Genomic DNA, 13,096 nt, shown 5'->3' with positions numbered 1-13,096 from the left:
ACGGGCCACTTTTGATTTGAAATGGGCCACAAATATCAGTCCCAACGTTTTCGAACACAAATTCGGCTGCTGTCCGTTCTACTGGGAGATCTGCCATCCTGGGGGTAACTGTTAGACCTTTCATACGAATGCATTTGGTACACGCCCTTATCCATTTCTTAACTCTTTGTTGTAGGGCAGGTATATAATAAATTTCTCGAATTATAGTCATGGTGATTCCAATCCTACAATGATCATTGCCCTCATGAAGCTGTCTAATGAGGAGATCCACCAAATGACATTTTCCTAAAATGATGGGGTGCCGCTGCTCAAATGGTAATGGAGCGTTGCTCAACCGTCCTCCCACCCTGAGAAGACCACTTCCTTCCTCCAAGAAGGGGTTGAGTGTACTTAGCCAATGATGTTTTTCCACGGGTAGCCCGTGCGTCAACCTCTTAATTTGCTTTCCAAATAGCTCCATTTCCTGCCATTTAGTCGCCGCGACTTCAGCTTGGTGTCTCTCTTTCCGAAAGGAAGCCTGACTTCCTGTTTCTCCACCTCAGGCAACACGCAACGGTGTTGATCAATCTACTCTACGACGAGAACCAGGAACTACAATCGATAAAGCCCACCGACTCCCCATGATCTAAAGCGATGCAACTTATTGTTGAATTTTTTATCACAAAAGGAGTGATGGGTAGATCCCCTTGCAAAAAAGGAGGACCTTCAAACCATAATTCATGGTTGACAAATTTCCGGGGGTGCATTCCTCTTGATGCTCAATCAGCCGGGTTCAACTTTGACTGTACATGATGAATTTCGGAAGGAGAGAAAACCTTTCGAATTGATGCGGATCTACGCTTCACAGCCTTATTTTCAATTTCCTTCTGACTCCGGATCCAAGCGAGGGCTACCTCTCAGAATCAGTGTGGGCTGAGCACTTTAGTGGAATTGCCCCTAAGCTTCTTTTGACATCCTTTAATAAATCGGCTAATAATACCACGCTTTCCAGTTCGTGCTGGAATGGTACAAAGCCCTTCGGTTTGGCAACCCGGGCCTTCAGGGGAGTAACTCGCCCCCTTGATGCAATAAGATGGATGACATACCCACGATGTGTCTTGACTCTGCTATAAATAACGGCAGGGTATCTATCACTGGAGGCATCACTGAAACCAACTAACTCTGTTACGTGGCTATCATTACCGTACTCAGTCCACCTAGGGATTTGGACCTGATTCAAATCCCCTAATGAATAAAACAGTTTTGCTATCTGTTCTTGGGCAACTCCTGAAATCTCTTCATCCCAGCCATACCCTTCTTGCCACAACCTCTGAATTTCGAGCTTCATAATAACGGGCAATAGCCAACCAATGGGATCAAACAGAGATGCACTCACACTTAGGATTTTTCGTTTAGTGAACATAGTTATTTTTCTCACCTTGATACTATACTGACAACAATCCTTTTGATGATTGTAGTGCAACCTCAGGATCTTTAAATCACTCTCGGCCTTTTGCAACTCTACAAAGGAATCAATTTGCCGCGATCTATCTATGCTTTCCAACACTTCCCTATGGTTGCTGGCCCATTTCATTAGGGACATCTTCCCTTTCTACAATGTTACCGAAATTTTTTGAATCATATCCTTGGCAGCACCACTGCTTGTTGCCCCATACAACAAGTCATCCATATGGATTCTATATAGAAGGCGTTTTTTACTATCCATTTCGTCTCCTCATCGGGCGCGTTATCCTCGGCAACCTGATGAAATGTCCTGATCGCCTGCCAAGGAATACAATCAATCCCATAGGTCACTGCTTTCAGAAAATACTCCTGAATAGGTTCCTCCGGGTTAGATCTCCATAAGATTCTCAGTCATAACTGATCCTCTGGTCTTAGCAAAATGTGGCGATACATTTTAGTAATATCACTGGAGAAAACAAACTCACATTTCTGGCTACGGGTAACAATGTCACAAATATGGGTTTGCAACTTTGGCACAGGAAGAATTTGATTTGATTTGATTAAGACTAATGCCATTAGATGTCGGACTGGAAGCGTAAAAAATATTCCTGAGCTTTGATGGGGTGGCATCCTTGCGAATCACACTCAGGTATGGTATGTAATAAACGTCTCCACTAGTATCACCTCGGAGCGCAGTAGAGACCTCTTCCATATGGCCTAAGTCCCGATATTCTGACATGAACTCGTCCGATTTTGTTTTGAGTTCGGCGTGCCTTAACCACCGTTTCTCCTGGCCGAGAAAATACTGAACTGCCTTGCTAAACGAGTTTCCCAACTGAATATCCTCCTGACGCTACGGGGTTGGTACAATATACCAACCGCCCTCAGCTCGATAGTGCTGTGATTGGAATAGATGTTCACCTCGCTCCTCATCCAATTCAACCCTCTAATTTTTGTCAATTGGCATGTCCCAAAAAGACCTTAGGCTTTGTTCAAGTTCCTCCAAGGAGACATATGAGGCCACAACATTAGAAGAAGGCAGTGCTGCAAAACCAGATACTACCCAACCAAGTCGAATATTTTGAGCTAAAAATCCTACTACAACTTCCACTCCTTCCAAAAATAATTGAGGAAGGACATTTGAACCTAGAAGAACCGGAACATGCGAGGCGCGATCCGTAACCGGATCGGCCAGCCTCCTCCCTAGGAACAAAGAGCTGATTCCTCTAGGTGGACGAGGAAGACCCCTTTGGTAATTCGCCTGACTACCAGCGCCTTCGTCTCCACGTTTAAACTGGATACTTCTACATTGGTTCTCTTCTAAGTTAGTCGCAGTCTTTGAACTAACTCTTCAGTGATATAGCTGCTCTGGCCACCTTGATCCACCAAGCACCGCACTAAAATTATACTTCCATCCTTTACCTTTATCTTTATTACAGCTGTGGGCAAGATAGTTTCGGAATGGGCAAGTTTTGTAGAGTTTGCCGCGTGATGAGAAATACTCCCTTGCATGCAAGTTTTGTCGTCGAACGGTTGTGGGAGTAAAAAAAAGTATTCAAAGAATATTTTTCTTTAATCTAGTTAACTTTATTCAAGTTTTAAATAATTGACAATTAACTTTGTTCAAAATTTTTCGCTAGTAATACTCATACCAATTTTAGAAAGACGACTGGGGGGCAATCTATGTAACAAGTTTGTGGCGCGGCAGGATTCGCAGCATTTGAAATTTATTTCGAATGTTGTGAATACGAACGAATAGATGGCGCGGATCTATCCACTTTGCGGAGCTCGCCACGGGAGTGGAGGACCGGCGAGAAAAGTGTGCCATGAGTTAGGGGCAGAAGAGAAACACATGAAGCGAGTCTCACTTCTGCCTCTAACGAGCATACGGTGACACGAAGTAAAGAAAGTTAAACATCTAAAAACTTTAACAAATGTAAAATATAAGTTCTACGGTTATTGAAATTAGAATCAGAAAGTTAAACATCTAAAAACTTTAACAAATGTAAAATATAAGTTCTACGGTTATTGAATTTAGACTGTCTGTACTTCACTGCAGGATTCTAATTTTTGAAAGCGTTTTGCATCTGGCACAGAAGTTATCAGTTAAAAAGTACGGAGAAAATAGAACTGATTAAGAAACAGAGAGCAAACAAACTAAAATGAATATCCAGGGAAGATTACAAAAAGAAAGCTAAAAGTTCACTTTTATCCATTTTGAAATTGCACATTTTGTAATCTAATACTTAAAGAATTTCCGCAAATGCAAAACTGTAACGTAGCATCTGGCAGATTTCCGTTGTTGGAATTTTCTCATGAAATTTCAGCAACGTTTGCATTTACCGTCCGGATAGCTGAGTAGTTAGAGCGCAAGGCTGTCGTACGGAAGGTCGCGGTTCAAATCTCACTAGTGGCAGTGGAATTTGTATCGTGATTTGACGTCGGATACCAGTCGACTCAGCTGTGAATGAGTACCTGAGTCAAATCAGGGTAATAATCTCGGGCGAGCGCAATGCTGACCACATTGCCTCCTAGTGTGTACCGTTACGGTCTTGAATCAAGTGCTCTAACAAACTTCAAGGCCCTGATCCAATATGGATTATTGTGCCAACGATTATTATTATTATATTTGCATTTACTTGTGATAGAATATTCTTTATTTGTTCGGAATTTGGAATATTATACATAACTTGCATGACCCGCCCGATTGGCCTTTGCCGGGATGCAATACTGTTTCATGCTGTCCATGACAGACCTCGCATTTCAAAGATATTCCGTACCTTTTTTGTACTTGTGGGAGGCACAGAAGACACATATCCCATAATACCGGTGCAGATCCCCTTTGTCCTTGCTGTTTATTAACCGTGGACATTTTAACATACAACAGATGATCTTCCATACAAATGTAGCATGGAAACCGCTTTATTTTCCCCCTTGTGCCTTTGCGGCAAGGGAAATTTCCTTGTGCGGTTTTTCGACCACCTAAGGGTCTCTGCCTTCTTAGGAACGGGATGTTCTTCTGGGTGAACCTTCGCGAGGCCGCCCAACCCATCCCAACTGGGAGACATAACTATGTATCTATTTTCAAGAAATAGATCAATATCATCCTTGCTGCCTTCTTGGATATAGAGGGAGCGTTGGTACGTCAGTACCCATCTCGTCAGTACCAACGCCATCAAGCTATGCCGACGACTTGGTGATATTGGTATCAGGGATGTTTCTGTCCACTATGAGCGACATACTGGAAGGAGCGTTGCGAAAGGTGTGCCTTTGTGCCGCAAGATGCGAACTCAGCATAAACCCAACCAAAACGCAACTGATGCTATTCACCACCAAGACCACGGCACGGCTGAATGAACAAAGATTGGTTCTTTCCTCTAATGTAAAGTATCTGGGTGTAATCCTGGATCCTAAGCTAAATTGGAGGTTAAACAGAGAACTGAGAGTTAAGAAGGCTAAGAAGGCTATGCCTGTAAGAGAACCTTTGCAAAGAAATGGGGTTTCCGGCCGAGGATGGTTTTCTGGATATACATCGCTGTAGTGCGTCCGATCCTGATGTACGGCTCTATTGTGTGGTGGCAGGCTTTGAAGAAAAAATACAATAGAACGAAGCTTAATAGAATTCAAGGACCGCGTGTGCAGGTGCTACCGGGGCTCTGCAGTCCTGCCCGGCAGATGCTCTCAATGTACTCCTGCATCTCCTCCCCCTAGATCTCCACATCAAATATGTTGCAGCGTGCAGTGCCGTCAGACTACGTGAGTCTGGATGCTGGGCAGCGAAGTCCTACGGCCACAGCAACATTCTAGATGAAATACCTCGAGAAATCTGGGCATCCTCCACGGACTATGTCACACGCAAGCTGAACTTCACGAGAAACTTTGCTATGGATCTTCCAACCAGGGCAAAGTGGAAGACCGGCGGCGTGTTGCAAGACTATGACACCGTATTTTGTACGGACGGATCAAAGATAGCCTATGGAGTCGGCGCGGGGGTTTTCTCGAATACACACGGTGTATCGAAGTCCTATGGTCTCCCAGGTTTCGCCAGTGTATTCCAGGCGGAAGTACTGGCGATATTGGAAGTCTGTCGATGGCTGGAGCGTGATTCGAACCGCAAGTGTAACATAGCCATTCTGACCGACAGTCAAGCGGCCATCAAGGCCTTTTACTCAACGACGACATCTTCCTGGCTGGTGCGGCAGTGCAGAGACGCGCTCAACCATCTGGGCGCACGCTCAAGGTCACTCTCTTCTGGGTTCCCGGGCATAGGAACATAGAGGGGAATGAGCGGGCTGACGGATTGGCCAGGGAAGGCTCTGCTCTTGGCAGTCCCTCGGGGAATACAGTCGGTGTTCCGCTGGCGGCTGTCGGGGGCCGAGTCTACTCGCACTACCTAGCAGCCGCGGGGCTGAAATGGCGAAGGCTAACAAACTGTGCCAAGTCAAGGAAAATTCGCCCCGCTTATAACATAGCCCGATCACGGGAGCTCCTGTGCCAGACGCGTGCAAATGCATTCAAGATTACGGCCGTCTGCACGGAGCACTGGCCTATAGGGGACCATGCCGCTAGGCTCGGCATACCCTACAACTCGCATTGCCGAAGTTGCGGAGAAGGAAGAGAAATCCTCATGCACTTTCTCTACGATTGCCCAGCTCTGGCCAGAGTCAGGCTGCGGACACTGAGTAAACCATTCTTTGGGGACCTCAGATAGATTTCTAGCTGCAGGATGGCAGAGAGCCGGCTGGACTCTACTTCCCTGCTCCCATAACAACAGTCACGGTCTTAGGAGTTTGTGGCATCAAAACGGCGCACCAAAGCGCTAATTGAGCTCCTCGGAGCGGCCACTGATATCTACGTACCTACCCATCATCAATTATCACGGGAAGCTTTGGCTGCTTAAGCAATGAGTCAAATTCCCTTCGGGTGTAGATATCCATTTTACGGGTAAGGATAAAAGGTATGAAAGGTACACCTTGATCACAATTGAACCCAGCCTTCCTCCGATTTTGAACCACTGAGCGCATTGTGTCAAGTGCCTTTCCAATGGTGCTGGGGTCTTGTAATACTATCTGGGGAAGATCAATGAAGGCCTGGATTTCCTTTTCTACCAGCGCCCGAGGATTACTGTAGCGTCGATCCAGAAGTTCCCAAGCCTTCTCGTAGTTCTCCCCATGCACTCCTAAGTGCTCTACGACTCTCCTCGCATCACCTTTTAGTTTGCTCTGCAGCATCATTAGCCTCTCTGCTCGCCCAATATCAGATCCTTCATAGACTGATCAAAGTGACGAAGGTACCCATCAAACGAAGGAGGGACTGGTGGACAAGTACGAGGTCTATGGCCGCGATTCCAATAAGGAATGCCCTCGGTCTCGGAGCTTCTTAGCTCGAAGCCACTTGTCAACAATGGTATGTCACTAAAAGGCATGTTCAATTCATCGCGAACCCTGGAACCAATCTCTGGAAAACAGGTTTTCTAGAGAGTTTTGTCGCGTCCTCCGTCTCCCTTCGAGTATCGTTAAGCTCTACTGAAGGTCCGGGGCGCGGACTAGATGTTGTCCTGCCACCTGTGATTTCTATATCGACTGGAGAGCTTACGGGAATGAGATCGCGATGAACACGCCCAATCAGCTCCTTAGTTGCATTGTAAATATCGATCATTACGGATAATTTATTTTCTCGAAAATAAGTAATGTCCTTAGAAGCATTTTGGCGAAGAAGTTAGTCGTCTGTGTTGTCGAAACTTTGTGAATGTGACTGCCAGGAGTTAGCTCTGTCGAAGAGCTACTTCCATGGAAGAAAGCATTCGTCCAAGGTGTCAACGAGCGTGTGTGGGTGAATGTGCAGCGCGGCTGCTCACAGGGATTTATCGTAGATCCATTCACATGAAACCTGATGATGGACGAACTGTTCGGTGAGCTTTCTACAGTTGTTAAATGTGTTGCCTACGCGGATGATTTCCTCATTCTTGTTGAGGGGAACAGTCGACTTGAATTCGAACAGCGGGGTACTGAGTGCATGCGCATCGTTAACGCGCGGTCTTTTAAAGTTGCGTCTCAACGGAAAAAACCCCGATGATGCTGAAAGGCTGCCTACATCGTCTGCTTTTGGTTACACTCAATAGAGTTTCATTGAAATACCGGCGGAAAGTGACGCGGGACGCATGTCCTTGGCTCCGCACCTGCGCGAGCCCGAGCCACGCTTGACTACATCGGTATGTTCAGGTGTATGATGAGGTGTGAATAGGGTCTAAGTAGAATAGCTGCTAGATTCATATATGAATGTGGGACTCTTCCTTGCATGTTGTACGTACGGGTCCCCTATGTTGTATGATTTTGCGATGAGGGGGCAGGGCAGGAAACTGCTCTACGGTTGTCAGCGAGTGCTGCTGTTATCGTGTCTTCCTGTATGTCGTAGGGTTTCAACCGACGCCATCCAGGTGTTGTTGGGGGTTCCTCCTCTTGACCTGGGGGTAGTCCGACGTGCCACGGCCTACGGGATCAGAGCGGGCGTGCCTTTGCTGCAAACCGATTTAGTAAGTGTAGATCAGGAGGAAGGTCTAGCACCGCTTGCGGTCAAAAGAGTGTTAGATGTGAGTGTAACATCTAAGCGACAATGTGGGAAAGGTCGCGTCACGTGTGAGTACGTCAGACATGTGTCTGCCAGAGAAAGTTCCGTCGTGGACTTCGGGCTTGAGATGGGCTTCCTCCTGACGAAACATGGTAGCTTGAATAAGTTTCTCTTCTCGCGCAACCTTGCCTTCAGTCAGGGTTGTGTTCTGTAAGGGGCAGACTCAGAGGGATGGTTCCATGTCCTCTGTGTCTGGCCAGCGTACTATGACATCTACAATCTAGACGACATGGGCGTTCACGTGGTGAACGATATCTTTGATTTTAGCTAGTGCCTTGCTAGCAGTGAGACACTGCAATGCGTTAATGTATTCGCGCGTGTTGCCTTCCAAAGAAAGAGGGCATTGCTCGACGCTATTTCGCCTGCGGTATGATGGGTGAATGGCCATAGAGGCCGTGGTGGACAGCCACCAGTCCTGTATCTTTTGTGTTAGTGTTGTTTTTGACGTCTTTCGTGTTGTATTGTACGCAGAGTGGTTGTTGACTGGTGGAAAGGCCAGGTTCCAGTTAACCTGTTGGCGAGTGCGGTCCCCACGTACTCGAGGAGGGCGATCAGACCGGAGTCTGCGTCTGAGGTGGCTCTGGCCACGAAACCTCACCGGAGGTTATCTGGTACTATGGGAACCGTGATAGCCCTCTGAAAGCATATGCTCCAGGAGAATTCCTAAAGGATGTGTTCTCGGCCCGGTTATTTACGGTTGGCCCCTTTGTGGGAGTTCATGGTGGATGTGGTCATGCCTACATCGCGGGCAGAGCTAATTGGAGTTCAAGGGTGGAGTTGCGCAGTAGAACTCGGGTGTCGTACCCCTTAGTTTCGGAAGAGGTGTTAAATAGGCCTTACATTCCCTAGTATGAATGCTGACCCTGTACTCAGTATAAACCAATACCGCTGTGCCAGTCACGGCGGGGCTCTGATTGTGGTCTCTAAATCAATCCGTGTCTGAAGAGGACCGTGGGATTATGCTTACACGGCAGGTACTCACGTTAAACCCCCAGGACCTTCATGTCAGCGCAACCGAAGTCGGGGAAACAATGAAACGAATGAAATTGGGGAAGGAAAGCAAAGAGCTGGGACCCAACACTGTGTATCAGTGAATTCTTTAATCGGGCTATTCAGGAAGGTAGAACACCATCTGACTGGGAAGAAAGTACCACAGTTCCAATATGGAAAAGAAAGGTAATCCAGTCGAATGTTCAAATTACCGTCTGATCCGGTTACTTTCTCATACCATGAAGATTTTTTAACGTATTCTTGACAACGATATTCGCGAAATCGCTGAAATAACCGTGAATAAAGTGAACAATTGTTACTCATGGAGAAACACCGTGAGAAGCATCGCCCTCTTTACATTACATTTCTGGATATGGAGAAAGCATTTGACGGTGTGCCACACGAACTCATCTGGTATGTTCTATGACAACACTTAATGCGCTGGGTTCAATTGCTCTACCATGATCCGAAAAGTAAAGTTCGAAGTGGGAGGAGGGTATCAAAACCGCTTCGTGTCTCTGCTGGTATTTATTACGGAAGCGTCCTCTTACCACTCCTCTTTGTTCTTGTTATGGACACCGTCACACGGGATATCCAACGTCCAGCGTTGTTTGTGCGTTCCGTAACTGATGTTCTTTGTTACCAATGTCGTCCGTCCTGTCGCTCTCTATGCTTTTCAGTTTTGCCCAACTATAAAACACAATAAACGGCGTCTTGCGGTAATGGAGACGAAGATGTTGCGTTGGGTTAGTGGCATGACATGTTTTGATCCCATCCGAAATGAGGATATCCGTGATCGATATGGGGTTGCACCGATAGTGGATCGAGGTCACTTAATTCGCGCTAACGAGAATTCAGTTGCCAAGATTGGTCTAAACATCGAAGTGGGTGGTAAACGACCGAAAGGCCGACCGTAGCAATGATGGCTTGATACGCTGGGGATTTAAAAGTCTTGAGATTGCACCCAGATCAGGCATTTGATAGAGCCACATGGCGAAACCGATCACGACGAGCCAACCCCGCTTGTGAACTAAACAAAGGCTGAAGTGAAAGAGGTAAATAATATTCGCTCGAGTCGACTTCGCTTGTGAACGGGACACAGGCTGCAAAAAAGAAGAAAATAATATTCATTGTTTATGCCTTTAACGAAATAAGCGAACGATATTGAATGAAATATGAAGAATTTGTTGTTTATAATTTAAAGGTAAATAATCATGGACTGAAGATAGGTTTAAACAAACTGATCGACGGAAGGAAATTGTGAATTCGATAAGTCTCAACATGGTGCATTGCCCTCGACTTCTATCTATCGATCCGGTCTTGGTCTTACTTCACCCCACTCAGAGGTTTACGAGATCGATCCTTCAAGGCAAGTGGGGCAACAAACAGTCTGTCTTATAAACAACTGTATGCAGGGGACTTGGCTGTTCTTTGATGTTGTGCCGTCACGTGAACCACGCCCCTGCCTCCAAAGTCATGAGGCAGGTTCATCCGCTCCACGGCAGAGTTTGGGTGGTGCATTTGGAATTTGGACCGGTCAGACTGTGAACTTCGATTTTGCTGGTGTGTATCTTCAGTCCAGCTCTACTTGTCCCTCCTTCCAATTCCAGAGCCATTCGGCCAATGTTGATGTGTGAGAGTAAGTAGATGTCATCAGCGTAGTTGAGGTGTTTGAGGAAAGACGTCATTTCCTATTGAACTCCTCTACTTCCTCCGGAAAAGGCAGCATAAAGAACGTCAGCCATAACAAGAAGAAATAATATCGGTGATAGGATACAACCCTGGCGGACTTCACTTTGAACCGCACGTGACATTTCGCGCCATCATATATCCGGCGTAACGCACTCCATATACACTCCCTGTTCACGCTGTCGAAAAATTCCTCGAAATCGATGAAGAGCAGGTGCAGCGAAGATCTAAATTCTGCGCACTGTTCCGAAATGATCCGTAGGGTGTTGATGTGGTCAATGCAGGAGGATCCGGAACGGAAACCAGCCCACTCTCTGTCGATCAAACTTTCGAGATGTTTATTAATGCGTTCCAGGATTATTTAAACTATTATCTTTGCAACTGCAAGGAGTATACAGATATCCCTCCAATTGTCGCGATTTTGACGATCGTCTACTTATTCCACTCTCAGGGAAAGATCTTGAATTCCCAAGATTTCTGTAAGAGTGGAAGCATTAGATCTGCAGTAACTATAGGTGCAGCGATAAATAACTGTGCGGGGAGACCGTCAAGCCAGTTTCTTTACTCCGTTTGAGTGCATTGATGGCCGACATGATTTCTCTTCTGCTTAGAGCAACAGTCCGTATCCGCATGTTACGATGACTAGCCTTTTCATCCACATGAGTTGGAATCTCACCGATGTGATATGGTTAAGAACCGTGATGAAGTGTTCTTTCTACCTCTTCAGTTGTTCATCATCATGTTGACCGTCAACATCCTTCGCAGGACCATCGAAAGTTTTTCGATCACATGCAAGCTCTTTCGTGATGCGGTATACCTTTCTGAAATTATTTTGATCTGCGGCATCTTCTACTTCCTTGGCCAGTGCAATAGCAAATTCTCTTTTGTCACGGCGTAAACTATGCTGAACTTCTCGGTATCGGAGTTCGGGCGCGTTACGCCCGCCATCACTTGCATTGGTCAGTAGAGCCTTCAACCCCTTGCGTTTATTGATCCACTTCCACATAGTGAGCTAGATTTTATTGCGCCCCTTTGGGCCATAACCGACGGCCGGTGTAGCACCCAAAAAAAAAAGAAGCATTTTTAATAGGGCCCACTGCTCATCGATATTCTCAGGCGTGTTATTCAGTAGAACTGCCGTTTGATCAGCAAAATAGTTCTCCCACTGTCGAGCGACAGCTGGGTCATACAAGCGATCGATGTTGAACTTAGCGGGTCGCAGCTTCTCAAACCCATGAGAAGGTACGGACACAATGAGCAAGCGAACGTATAGCGACCATCAGATGGTGATTCCTTTCGAAGCCGATGTCAGCACTTCTCTTGTTACGCATATCCAGAAGATCTAAAATCTACTACTGATCGCGAAGTGGTCAGTCAGATTGCTCGTATTGCATCGGTTAGTTGAAACACAACTTACCTTATGGCAGGTTGCTCGCACAATGTGCCACCAATGACGAGACGGTGGAAGTTGTAGAAACTCAGAAACTCTCCACCATTACCATTGCGGTCGCTAAGACCGTGCTTCCCCATCACATGGCCGAGCAAGGTGTTGCCAGATCCCACCATGGCATTCAGAACACCCATTACGATCACAATGTCACTTTTAGGAAGCTTCCCCTGAACCGCTGCAACCTGAATTGCTCGTAGAAAGCATCGTTATCGACCACGGGGCACAGAGCCGTTCTGTTCAGTCGGAACATATGTGCAGTAGTTTCATTGAGCGGAATTCAGTTGTTTGGGGAAGAAGCTCAATGCCTGGTGAAGAGCAGCACCTAGGGAAATGTCTGAGGCATCGACGAAGTGTAGCATCCATCAGCTGTTGCTTGGTGGTCTCAAACGCCTGGACAGCCTCTGGAAACCACACAATCAGACGGGAGTCTTTGGTTTTCAGCCCAGACAAGAATGCGATTGATGGTGAGCGGGCTTGGGCAAGAAGCGACTATAAAAGCTTAACATGCCCAAGAACCTTTCCAGATCCTTAACAGTTTTCGGAAGCGGGAAGCTCGAAATCGCTCCAACCCTGACTAGGTTCGGTTAGATGCCTTCAGAGGTAATCAAATGGCTGAGGAATTTCACCTGTGATTGTAGAAATTTACACTTTTCAACGTTAGGTACTAGACCGACCTCAAGGAGACATTGAAAAATGCACTCGAGATGTTCTAAATGCTCGGACTCATAGGAAAACGTGACCAGAACATCATCCAAATATACGAAACACAAATGGAGGTTTCGCAGCACAGAGTCGAAGAATCTTCGAAAAGTTTGCACCGCGTTGCACAGTCCAAGGGCATCCTAGTTAACTCGATGAGACCGAAAGTTGTGCATATTACCGTTTTCGGAATGCCTT

Source organism: Hermetia illucens, chromosome 4 (assembly GCF_905115235.1).
Source record: "Hermetia illucens chromosome 4, iHerIll2.2.curated.20191125, whole genome shotgun sequence".
Classification (NCBI taxonomy): Eukaryota; Metazoa; Arthropoda; class Insecta; order Diptera; family Stratiomyidae; genus Hermetia; species Hermetia illucens.
The sequence above is the reverse complement of the archived record's forward strand: the minus strand, read 5'-3'. Positions refer to the sequence as shown.